The sequence below is a fragment of the Crotalus tigris genome, unplaced genomic scaffold, assembly GCF_016545835.1.
Source record: "Crotalus tigris isolate CLP2741 ecotype Arizona unplaced genomic scaffold, ASM1654583v1 scf7180000017774.6281472, whole genome shotgun sequence".
Taxonomy (NCBI): domain Eukaryota; kingdom Metazoa; phylum Chordata; class Lepidosauria; order Squamata; family Viperidae; genus Crotalus; species Crotalus tigris.
This window is the reverse complement of record NW_024096625.1, coordinates 3175804-3188692: the sequence shown is the minus strand read 5'-3', so window position 1 is coordinate 3188692 and position 12889 is coordinate 3175804.

Sequence of the window (12889 nt, the reverse complement as noted above, 5' to 3'; positions counted from 1 at the left end):
TTGGCTACAATAAGCATTTGTTCTTGTTACATGCTATCTCATTTTTTTTGTTTATTTTGTTTTCTTTTTTAGATATTTTACTTGTTTTGATTGTACCCTTCCTGCAGACAGTTTTGAGCTGGGCAGCTTTGTAAATCTAAATGATAAAGAAATCATAATTGGCCATGCAAGCTTGCATATGACAGCATATTTTAGTAGTGTTGACAGTGAGATTGGTAAAAGAAAATGTTAATAATATTCTGCCTATTTGGTCGTGCCTGAGACCAAAGGCATGTTGAAAGAAAAAATAATAATAAAACTTTCACTACCTTTTTATTTTATTTCAGATATCACTGAATGCTCTCTATGTTCTCTATGAGGCTTTCTGCAAACTTTTATCCAGTTGTTTCTGTGTGATAGCTGAAATCAGATCAGCTAGTACCTTGTCTTCATTCATGGCAAGTAAAATTAAATGGATCCCAAACCCACAAAACAGTTCTCTTGGTCCTGTGAAACTATTCATAGAGAATGATTAACCTCTTTGCAGAATAGTGAGATATTTTAAGAAATACTGTATTTAGATTGTCTCAGAGTCTTCTGAGGTAAAACTTTGGTACACTGAAAAGATGGACTATAGATACTTCTTAAAGTGAGCATGGTGGCGTAGCAGTTAGGAGGACAGTTTTTTTTACTAGAATGTTGACAGTTCAAGACCCAAGTACTGCGCAATGGGGTGATCTCCTGTTACTTGCCCCACCTCTTGCCCACATAGCAGTTAAAAAGCATGCAATTACTAATAGATAAATAGATGTCACCTTGATGGGAAGGTAATAGTGTTCTGTGCATCTTGGCATATAGTTATTGTTATGTCCCGAGCCTTTGCAAACGGCTCGGGCGTTTGCAGGCAGTCCCGGGCAGGTGCAAAGCTGCCCGGGACCAGACAGGCTGTCGCCAGCGCCGTGCGCATGCGCGGGTGCTGGCGCGGGAAAAGTAACCCATTTACCCGGGAGTTGCCTATATAAGAGGCTGCGAGGCGTTTGGGCGAGGCTGAAGCCATCTTCCTGTAAGCTGAACGCTGAATAAAAGAAACTGAGAACTCCAGCTGCTTCTCGTGTCTGTTTTCCCGCCACGGACTCAACACTGGCGACGAGGATGGGATGCCTTGCACTACCTGGAAAGGAAGAAGTGTAAGCTTACCCAAGGAGTCCTGAGCGGCGGAAGAGGAACGGCGTCGACTCGGCAGCTGCCCGCCAATCCGGTGCGCATTCGGGGGTAGGCTGGCTGATAGACCCGTCTCCTGAAGATCCGAAGATGGCGAAAATCGGAAGGCTTTCGGAATTCGACGTCTCACATCCAGAGCGGTGGGAGTCCTACGTATCCAGAATGGAGAACTACTTCAAGGCAAACCAAGTGAGGGAAGATAGCTTGAAGGCCGCCACCCTGCTTTGCGTTTGCGGCCAAGACGCCTTCGAAATCGCAGAAAATCTTGCAGCACCTGTTCCAGTAGAGTCTGTAAGCTACGCAGACCTGAAGAAGCTGCTGAAAGAGCACTTCCACCCCAAGGTGTCCGTTATCTCATGGCGCCACACCTTCGAGCAGAGGGATCAACGGTCCGGTGAAACAGCCAAGGAATACATCGCCGCGCTACGGAAGGCCGCCAAGCCCTGCGAGTTCAAGGACCTCGAGGAACGACTGAGGGACCGATTCGTGTGCGGGCTAAGGCATCGAGAGCTACAACAGAGACTTTTTGCCAAGGAAGAATTATCCTTCCAAGACGCCTTAAGGGAAGTCACCGCAGAAGAAGCAGCAGGCGGCGCCATCAAAAACATGCGGCCGATCAGAAACAGTGCAGAGGGTGCGTCCGTGCACCAGGAAGACGTCCGACGAAACTCCGAGGAGGATCCGGACGAGGAAGTCGACCGTCTACACCCCGCGAAGGAAGAGAACCAGAAGGGAAGCTCTTCGGCTCTGCTCAAGTGCATCGGCTGTGGAGGTCGCCACAGGAGAACCGACTGCAAGTTCCGCTCCGCTACCTGTCGGGCATGCGGCAAACAAGGGCACATTGCAGCTGTGTGTCTGAGCCGACGAAAGGCACAACCCCAAGAAGAACGCCTGAAAGGTACCAGATTCCCCAGCCAGAATAGGGTAGGTTTTTGCGCTTCGCGAAGAAGCATCTGTAGAACAGGCACACACAAGCCCATGAAGAAAAAGCTGTCACTCAACGTGAAGCTACAAGGGGTTCCATTATCTATGGAACTAGACACAGGGTCTGCCCTGTCCATCATTTCATTGCATACATTTAGGAAGATTTGTTCCAGTAGTGGGTCTAAGGCCAAGTTAAGGCCTTCTGATATTGTATTAACAGATTTTCAGAACTCAAGAGTGTGTGTTAAGGGGGAGGCCACCCTTAACGTGCAATACAAGAGTTTTGAAGGTCCACTAGACTTATTAGTAGTAGGGGGTGAACGAACGAGTCTCATAGGACTCGATTGGTTTGAGGCCCTGGGGATACACGTCACAGGACTCAACAGCTTACAAACACTCGACCTACAGGAAGTCTGCAAGAATTTGCAGATGTTTTCAGCCCCCAGCTGGGCACATTCAAAGGACCACCTGTGTCCTTAAAGCTAGACCCCACTGTCACTCCCATTAGGATTAAAGCAAGAAGGGTCCCTTTTGCTTTAAAAAGTAAGATTGACACTGAATTAGACAAACTAATCCAACAGGGAATCCTAGAACCTGTTGATTCCAGCCCGTGGGAGACCCCCATTGTCACGCCTCTAAAGGCAAATGGGGACATTCGCATTTGTGCTGATTACAAATGCACACTCAATAAGGCATTGCAGCAACATGCCTATCCTGTTCCTGTGGTCAGTCACATCCTGGCCTCTCTCAAGGGGGGGCGTGTTTTTGCAAAGCTTGACCTAGCTCAAGCATATCAACAGCTGCCTGTTGATGATGATGCTGCCATAGCTCAGACCATTGTGACCCACAGGGGAGCCTTTAAAGTAAAAAGGCTACAGTTTGGAGTAAATGTCGCTCCTGGGATTTTCCAAAGCGTAATGGAAAACACACTACGAGGTATACCAGGGGTCTGCCCCTACTTTGACGATGTCTTGATTGCAGGAGACTCCACACACATTCTAGCTGAAAGACTTAGGGCTGTCCTGTTAAGATTCAGGGAATCAGGCCTCAAGCTCAGAAAAGACAAATGCAAGATCGGGGTGCCTTCTACTGAATTTCTGGGATTCAAAATTGATGCTGCTGGGATTCATCCTGCTGAATCCAAACTAACTGCTATTTTACAAGCACCCAGGCCAAAGTCTAAGGCCGAACTTCAGGCCTTCCTAGGCCTCCTGAATTTCTACAATTCTTTTCTTCCACATAAAGCTAGTGTAGCTGAGCCTCTTCACAGGCTACTAGACAAACAAGCTGTGTGGCTGTGGTCACAAGCACATGAGGCTTGCTTTAAAGAAGTCAAGGCCTTGCTCACTTCTAACAGTGTTCTTGCACATTTCAACGAGTCTCTTCCTGTGTGCATCGCTTGTGATGCATCCCCCTACGGGGTTGGAGCTGTCCTGAGTCACCTCAGGTCTGATGGAACTCAGGTTCCTATTGCATACTACTCCAGAACACTGTCTTCTGCCGAGCGCAACTACGCTCAGATAGACAGGGAGGCTCTGGCTGTTGTTGCTGGAATTAAAAAATTCCACGATTTTCTATATGGCAGGCATTTCACGGTCTTCACTGACCATAAGCCTCTGCTGGGACTGTTTACCACACGTAAGCAGACTCCCCACATCATTTCCCCTAGAATGCTTAGGTGGTCTATTTTCTTGTCTGCATATGATTTTTCATTACTCCACAAGCCTGGGAAAGAAATGGGCCATGCTGATGGCCTCAGTAGGTTGCCTCTGCCAGTAGTAGAAGCTGACCCGCGCCAGCTGTCAACATTCTATCAATCCAAGCCTTGCCCGAGCTCCCTCTTAGTGCCAGGGATGTTACCGCTGAAACGGGTACAGATCACACACTTTCACGTGTCCCGCTCCTGGGTCCTGTCCGGGTGGCCTGAGCACTGCCCTAGTCCTGAGTTTCAGAGTTTCTGGTCCAAAGAAACGAACTGTCCCTTTCTCAGGGTTGTCTGCTTTGGGGAAACAGAGTTGTCATTCCCACCTCAATGAGGACTAGGGTCTTAGAATCCCTCCACGAGGGTCATCCTGGCATTGTCCGTATGAAGGCTCTTGCACGAAGCCACTTGTGGTGGCCTGCTTTAGATAAAGATATTGAGGCTAAGGTGCACGCATGCCACCTCTGCCAACGATCTCGCCCAGAGATGCCCCAAGCTCCTGTGCATAGATGGGAGGAAACACAGTCCCCATGGTCTAGGGTGCACATTGACTACGCTGGGCCCTTTCAGGGCCAGTTCTTCTTGGTCCTTGTTGACAGCCATTCAAAATGGCTTGAGGTTGTGCCTGTCTCATCCACCACCACCGCAAAGACTATTCAGGTACTGAGGGGGATTTTTGCTGCACACGGGCTGCCAGATGTCATTGTGTCCGACAACGGCCCTCAATTCACCTCCTCCGAATTCCAAGCTGTCTTACAGGCAAACCTGATTCGTCATGCCACGTCTGCGCCTTTTCACCCGTCCACCAACGGTCTGGCGGAACGCATGGTGCGCATCGCAAAGGACGCCTTGAAGAGACTCACCTCCGGGGACTGGCATCACAGGTTGGCTGACTTTCTCCTTTCTGATCGCACCACACCGTCCACTTCTACAGGGAGAAGTCCAGCTGAACTTCGTTGGGGGCGCCAACTTACTACTAGACTTGACCGGTTGCATCCGGACAGACTGCCTTCATCTACCTCACATCCTAGGGCAACTAGACGACTACTTGTGGGTGCCCCGGTTTGGGCTCGCAATTACGGGCCTGGTCATACATGGGTCACCGCTTCTGTGTCCAGGATCACAGGTCCTCTCTCTACGAGGTTGCCTGGACAAACGGTCGTTGTCCCTAGTCGCGCACACGACCAACTTCGCTCTAGGCGAGGACTTTTTGCTGAGGACTCTGGGTCTTTTCCAGGGGGGGAGGCGGGACATTTGGAGCAAAGGGAAGGGCAAGAGTTACTGCCCCATCTCAATGAGGGAGCCACAAACGGGCCCATACCAGGGTTCCGACGAGAGCTCCCGAACAAGAATTCCATGAGCTACATAACTACCAGGCATCCACGCCTACTCCAGCGGGAGTCACCCTGGGGGCCTAAATCACGTTCCACCACACGTCACACAGCACTCCAGTCACGAGGATACCCGGCGGGCATCCCAACAAATCAGTCCCCGCAAGAGAGCTGGAACACAATTCCCAAGGTTGGCCTGACCTTACCCCAAATCATACAGGGGGTCAAACATACACAGAGCTAGTCGAGGAACCAAGTCCCGACTACAACACCCCTAGCACAAATCAGGGAACACCTGAGTTTTGGGAAAGTACAGAAAACCACACGAGCCCGAGCACAGAATGGGGTTCAGGGAATGGACAGCCTCCTGACGGGTTTGGACTGACCTTAGGAGGTTCTACAGAGACGGGACCAGCAGTGGCATCACTTCAAGGGCCGAGGGTCTTACAGCTGTAGGCGGTCAACCAGGTGAACCAAAGCAACAGAAGCCCTGGCCTGACGAGCCCGGTGGGCAAGCAAGCAGGCCAGGCATCGGGGCACAGTCCTTGGAAGACACCAGGGCACAATAGAGAGAACAGGCTCAAGCCTCCCTCCAGTCAGGGGACTTATGCCAGTAACCCACAGCTAAGAAGGTCACAGAGAGCAAAGAAATCTCCTAAGTACCTAGAAGACTACATAACATTGCTGGCAAGGCAAAGGCCAGTAAACAGTGGGAGCACTGGGAGCAAAATGTCATATAAAATAAATGTTGTATGTTGGTAGTAGTTTTAGCCCGGGGGAAAGGGGTGTTATGTCCCGAGCCTTTGCAAACGGCTCGGGCGTTTGCAGGCAGTCCCGTGCAGGTGCAAAGCTGCCCGGGACCAGACAGGCTGTCGCCAGCGCCGTGCGCATGCGCGGGTGCTGGCGCGGGAAAAGTAACCCATTTACCCGGGAGTTGCCTATATAAGAGGCTGCGAGGCGTTTGGGCGAGGCTGAAGCCATCTTCCTGTAAGCTGAACGCTGAATAAAAGAAACTGAGAACTCCAGCTGCTTCTCGTGTCTGTTTTCCCGCCAAGGACGCAACAGTTATGCTGGCCACACGGCCATGGAAAGGGTCTTTGGGCAACACTGGTTCCCTTAACAAAGAAATGAAGATGAGCACCGCCCCCTAGAGTCAGACAGACCAGACAGAGGAAATCGTTATAGATACTTCCTATATAGTATCTCAGCATTTATTGCTTGGATTGGTTTGTGTTCTGGACTTAAACAGTCATAGATACACAAACACATACAAAGATATATAGACTTCCATGAAATTTTTAAGTAGGGAAAAGACAACAATAACAATCAAGTGCAAAATCCTATTAACAATTAAATTGAATTAAGTTGAGGTTCAGGCAATACACAGATATCTAGTTCTATTTTTCTTTTTACTTGCATTTTATCTTTTATCCTGTTTGGAATGTCATTTATAATCAAGGCTTCCATGAAGAAACCAAATGGTTTTCTATCCCCCTTCTTTCCTCTTTTGCTCTGTTTTTTATTTTATTTTTCCCCTCTTAACTATATATTCATCCTGGGGCTTTACTGAGATTTCCAAGAGCAAATAATTAATGAAAACCAGTAAGGGAGAAGGATGCTCATTAGTAACACAAATAAATAAAAATGAAGAGACCAGCATGTTCACATAATTTTAACATGTCCAAATATTATTTCTATACATTTAGCAGTTCTTCAAATAATAAACAAGAAGAATCTGATACACCAGTATTCCAGGCATTTTTAACAGTCATAAATCAGGGAAAGCTCTGTTTAAAAAAAAATAGATAAAGATAAATCTGAAAAAGGAAATGCAGAAGAGCCTCATTATTCTTCAACCTCTCTGTTGTATGTGAAGAATAGTCATGTGCAAGTCACAGAATGTTTTGAAATAATTGTGACTCATCGGTACAAATCTTAGAGAAGTATGTTTGTACCATAACAATAACATACAAGAAATTTCTGTATGTGTTGGGAGAACACCAGAATCCCAAACCATTCATAATCACATAAGATAGAAAATTTGGGAATTAATTTTTAATTAATTAGTTTAATTAATTAATTTTGAGTCTATTTTAAAATCTCAGATTTAAGTGTTGTGAGAACAAAGTTGCCCCTTTTAAACAGCTGAGATTTTTGTATTTTAGATTCCAAAATATATAAGGAATTTTAGTCACCAAGTGATATCATTCTCATATTGAGAGAGAAATAAAATCTATAATATGTTCATTGGGGGAAAGAGAGAGGTATCCTGTCCTTCAATTCTTGAGTGTGTTGTAGGTTACAATTATCATCAAATAAAAGAATTCTGAATACATACTCACACAAAGGTGTAGCAAATGTACTCTCAAAATGCATATACTTTTTTTCAATACATTTTATTTTATTCAGAACATTAAAATACAAAGTCCAAACCCAAAAAAGGAAAAAAATACAACCCCCCCCAAAGCAAAACTAAACAAGATAAGAAGATAGGTGTATATATATATACATACACACACACACACACACACACACACACACACACATAAACTGTCCCTCCTAGTTGAATACTGCTGAATACAGATAAATATATTTTAAAAATAATAGTTTCCTGCCCTTGCAAGAGCCATAGTTTATGAACTTCTACAACTCTGTTTACTCAACCAATTTAACCTGACATCTATCTATTATATATAAAAAAACATAGTTAACAGGTAAAGCCTTCAAAACCCTCTGTTAACAGACTGTTATTGAATTTCACTCATAGTAAGTCACAATGGCTTCTAATCTATCATAAATCAACATTGGTCTGTCTCTGATCTGCCAGGATCAAATATCCTCAACTGATTTTTAATAATAAGGCCTATCCTTAAAATTTTAACCAGGATCTTTGCCAATTATTGGATCTCATTGTCTAAAATCATCTGTTGTTCAAGAAAACAGTTTGAAACAAATGTTTCTTAACATTTATTTTCTATTTAGATATAAGTCTATGTATAAGACTATGTATGTCCAGTTAGATATTATAGGTCTTGCTATCTATATGCTATATAAGGGATCTTGATAATTTTTTTCCATCATTAAGATCAAGTAAATGTTAATATTCATAGAAATGCTGGCTAGATATCTACAGATCTGTTTCCATACTGACACTTAATTCACTGTAAGTCAACTTTTGCATTGGAATGACTGTGATGATTTTATATGTGTTAATAATGTGCACATCTGATAGATGTAAATCCTAAATTTTGCAGAACTCTGGTTTCACACTCTAATTCTCTCATCAACCAAGGATCTGTTCATTTTTTTTCCTTTTAATACTGAGCAGAATTCAGTGGTTTTAATGTATAGATGGTTTAATGCTGCCTGATGAGATAATGAAAATTTAATCCTGTAAATAGTTAAGTAGATTCTCAAAAGGCAGAATCAAAATGTTCATGTATCTTCAAAGGGCAGGTGAATAGCAAAGAACTAAAAGTAATAATTTATCTTCAGATTATGACAGCCCCTGACTCTTACACAATATTTTCCTGAGTCATTAATATGCAGATCTAATAGTAGCAGCCTACTGAGAGGGAAAGACACTGTTCACAGTCTTTACTAGCCAAAAGAAGACCCATAAACATTAGTTTTGAAATAGTTTTTCCAGATTCCAAAACAGGCCACAGAACAGATGTAAAAGTTTTATTTTGAATGTGAATGGGCAAACAGCAGGAGAGAAACTAAGGAACTACAAAGGTCAATTATAGTCAGTAAATTCCAAGAAGAGAAAAATCTGGGTGAGTCAATGGTAGGGGCTCATCTTAACCATGTGCTGAGTTTATTTCTCCAGATACAAATCCCCTTAACATTAAACACTTACATTTCAGTGACTTGTAAAAGTCACTTCTTTTGTTATTCTAAGCTTATCAGACATCATTAGATCTTACATTTTGGCTGAGAATGTAAGGGCTTTTTCCCCTTCAAAAACCTCTAGCATGTGAGGTAAAATACATAGCAGCTGTAGACATCTAAAGAAGAAATTAATATGGTTGAGAATGACAGATCAGCTGGGAGCACTCCAAAGAATGAAATCTGTTCCAATCCGAATGTTTCTGTTCAGAGAGATTAGCTGTATATTGTGTCATATAACTCTCCAATTTGAAATATGCTTTTTTTTTTTACTAAATCACAAGCAAGCCTCAAGGGAAATAAATTAAAAATTAAAGCATCTTTTTGCAAAATTGTAGTCAGTATCTTGGCAAAGAGATCTGGCATATTTATTTTTGTCTGGGAATTTGGAATGTATACCATTACTACTTTATTTGGGCATTTGCAATGTTAAATATTCCATATATCTTCCCATTGTTGTTTGCATCTCAGTATGCATTAGAAAGGGATATCTAACAATGCAGACTCCAGTTCTAAATACTTTTCTCAGTAAGAACCATATATCAGACATGTCCAACTCAAGGCCTATAGATCAGATCCAGCCCATAATCTGGCCTGTGGGGCTGCCCTGGAGACGGTGAGAGACTGGCCCCTACCGCGTCGGCCCTGGCCCACCCAGCCCAGCCAGGCATTCTCTCTGGCAGGTGCACAGGAGCTGGCGAGCACACAGAGGCTAGTGGTGCCTGGAAGCAGCTGCAGTTCATTGGCCCCTCAGCTGCTCATTGGCTGGCAGCAATGGCCAGCTGTGAGCCCACGGTGTCCAATAAGCTGTGCTTGGCCCCACCCCACCTGCACTGCACTTGTGCACTTGGGATCGCATAGCCTGCACAGTCAGGTGGCTTTGAGCACCACAGCCGTCAGGCCGGCCCTTTAAGCAGCAGGCAGAGGCATGCGATCCAACTCATCAGATGCACTGGGTAGCCACCCACCCACCTGCCCACCCTGTCCCAGCCACAGTGGCTGCAAGCAAATAAAGACAGATGGTGGGCCAGTGGAGAGGCAGCCAAGCTGGTCATTGTCATTGCCATGTTGCAACCCCTGCCACTTTGTCTCCGCCATCCAACCTCAACCTCCAGCTCCGGCTGCACATGTGAGATGAGCTTGCCACTACACTTACAATGGTCCTGGGAAGGGCAGGGAGTTCCCATCCCCAAGAGCCCTGGAGCTGCCCTCTGACGGAATCAGGATGCTGTTTGAGGCTTGCCCTCCGATCCTGCCTTCTGTCTATTGATCAAGGCTCTGTCCATGGAGTAAATGGACAAGTTCTGAGCTTCTCAGTGCTCAAAGTCATTCTGGTGTCTCCCAAATCCCATCAGCTGGTCCACCTCCAAAGGAGCCATTTAAATGAGATGGTTGAGGAGCAAGAGGCCAACCCCCCCGGGAGGTTCTGAACCCTGAGCAGCACTTGTAGGCATCCTCCTCCTTGGACTGCCCAGACCAGAAAAATCAACTCGCCAGAAGGCTAAAATCTACTTTAATTGAGGTTGGCTATAATAATCAAAATTTTCAAATCTGATTATGCTGAACCTCATTCTTATCCTTCTGTGAATCAGGGAAGCAGCTGCCTCAGCCACTGTCAAATTTTCTCTTGTAGTTATGGGCTTGAAAATTCCTTCAGCCCCTTTTGCCTAAGAAGAAGGTTCTCCACTATCAGTCCAACAGTCTACGCCCATCCATCCACGCCTACCTAGTCAGGGCGACCTGGCTGAGACCACCCAGCCACACCTACCTAGCAATGTCCATCTGGCCCTTTGAGGGCAACCATAATGTTGATGCTGCCCTCAATGAAATTGAGTTTGACATCCATGACCTATATGAATCTCTTCCAGCTGATTCACATATTCCTGACCTGAAATATTCAAGAAAATGGCTTGCTGATTTTTCAGAGTGTAAAATGGTTGCAGTTTCTTATTCGTCTTGGTTATTGTTGACTTCTAACTCAAATATGCATTGATGCTTGTGACAAAGGATTATATAAGTGCTAATTCAAACATTCCAAGATGGCTACTTCTGCATTATAAAAATCTAGCCTTGATATTATTAAACAATAGATAGTAGATAACATGCCCAGAGTATTAAATCCAAAAGGAATAAGAATATTTCTAGGCTCTGAAAAGTTTGGCCTGAAGATTTCATTGATTAAATTGCCATTACAAAAAGGAAAGTCAAGTTCTTCTTTTCTTCATCTCTCCTATCATATCAACTGGTGGTCTCACATGGTGCATTTAACTTACTTAGCTAATTAGCTAAATCAGTAGCTAATCTACTGATTTTGATTTCAGGCTGCCTACTTTCATTGGCTAAAATGGCTTATCTAATCTAACAATTACAAGATCATGGAGCGTCATTAAGATGAAATTCTCTGATGTTTGATGAAAACAAATGCAAGGAAAGTTTCACTGTGGTTTTACTATTATAGGAACAAATTATTTTTCTTCATTTATTTTGAATACTATAGAACAGGGGTGTCAAACTCTCCACGTCATGTGACGTCGTGCAACATATCGGATCGGTTTTGCCATTGCCGGCAATGGGGTGGGCGTGGCTTTAGTATGATGGAACTGGCCTGCGAGCCAGCAATTTAACATCCCTGCTATAGAAAGTTGCATTTGTTAATAGTTGGTGCTTGCTTGTGCCTAATGATTCAAATTGGATTTTATCTAAGAAGGTATTAGAAACAGTGAAAAGTATTTTAAAAAATCACAGAGCAAAGGTAAAAGACCAGCAGATATCAGAAAAAGAGTCTTCATTCTCCTTGTTAATTTTGTCTCTACATCAAATCTTTTCTCCCCCCCCCCATATTTTATTCTGACAACAATCCTTTCAGCAGAATTAAATAACCATTCAGAGGCCAAGGGCAGCATTTAATATTTGATTTTTTATTAATATTTTATTAATATTATGTTTGATTAATATATAAAGATTGCAAAGTGAATGCTGTAAATCTCATTTGGTCAGAGTTGAAGCTTGGTCCTTGATATTTTAAATTAAGATTTGCACATATTTGTTTTCGTATTTATCCTACAATAATTGTATTTTCCCACCTAAAAATGACAGATTTTTTTTTGAAGTTTTCAGCAATCAGATCAGGGATTCAGGAGATGAAAATTGTTATCACTGCCTTGTAAGGATACTAGGATTACAGTGACAGAGCCCTGATGATCCATTGAGCTTTATGAAATTACCCTAGTCCTACTCCAGTTACTGTTTTCTAAATCCCGATTAAGCTACTACATTTGCAGTCATATATATAGAAGAATTATTTGCCATTACATTCTCACATTTTCTCACATTTTCTTCTTTTTAAAAGAACTTCCTACCAGACAAACAATCAACCTTTAAATAAGAAATACATTAGGATTATTTTAAAAAGCATGCACCAAGGAAAGCTTTCTATGGATAACATGAAGGTAGGCAATTGTTTTGGGGAATTGAAAACATATCAGGAGTAATCTTATCCTATGGTTTCTACTGGAGAGGTATTTTCACAAATAATTGCCATAGTGGGCAGAATCACTCACAAATCAGCATTTATCAGACATTAATTTTGCACTAATATTCTGGACTATCATTCCTGTTTTCTTTATTTGTCCTTCCAAATAAAGTACTGTGTTATAGTCATCTATATTTTCTATCACCTTTTTATTGGTATCAGAAGCATTATTTAAATCATATAAGAGCCTGGCACTTTACTTTTCCAACTATTCCCTATACATGTTCCTTGCACCTGCTCAGGAAGTTGATGCCATGTGCAGTCATTGTGCCTATTCCTGAACCCAGAAGACCTTGATTATAGTGGCTC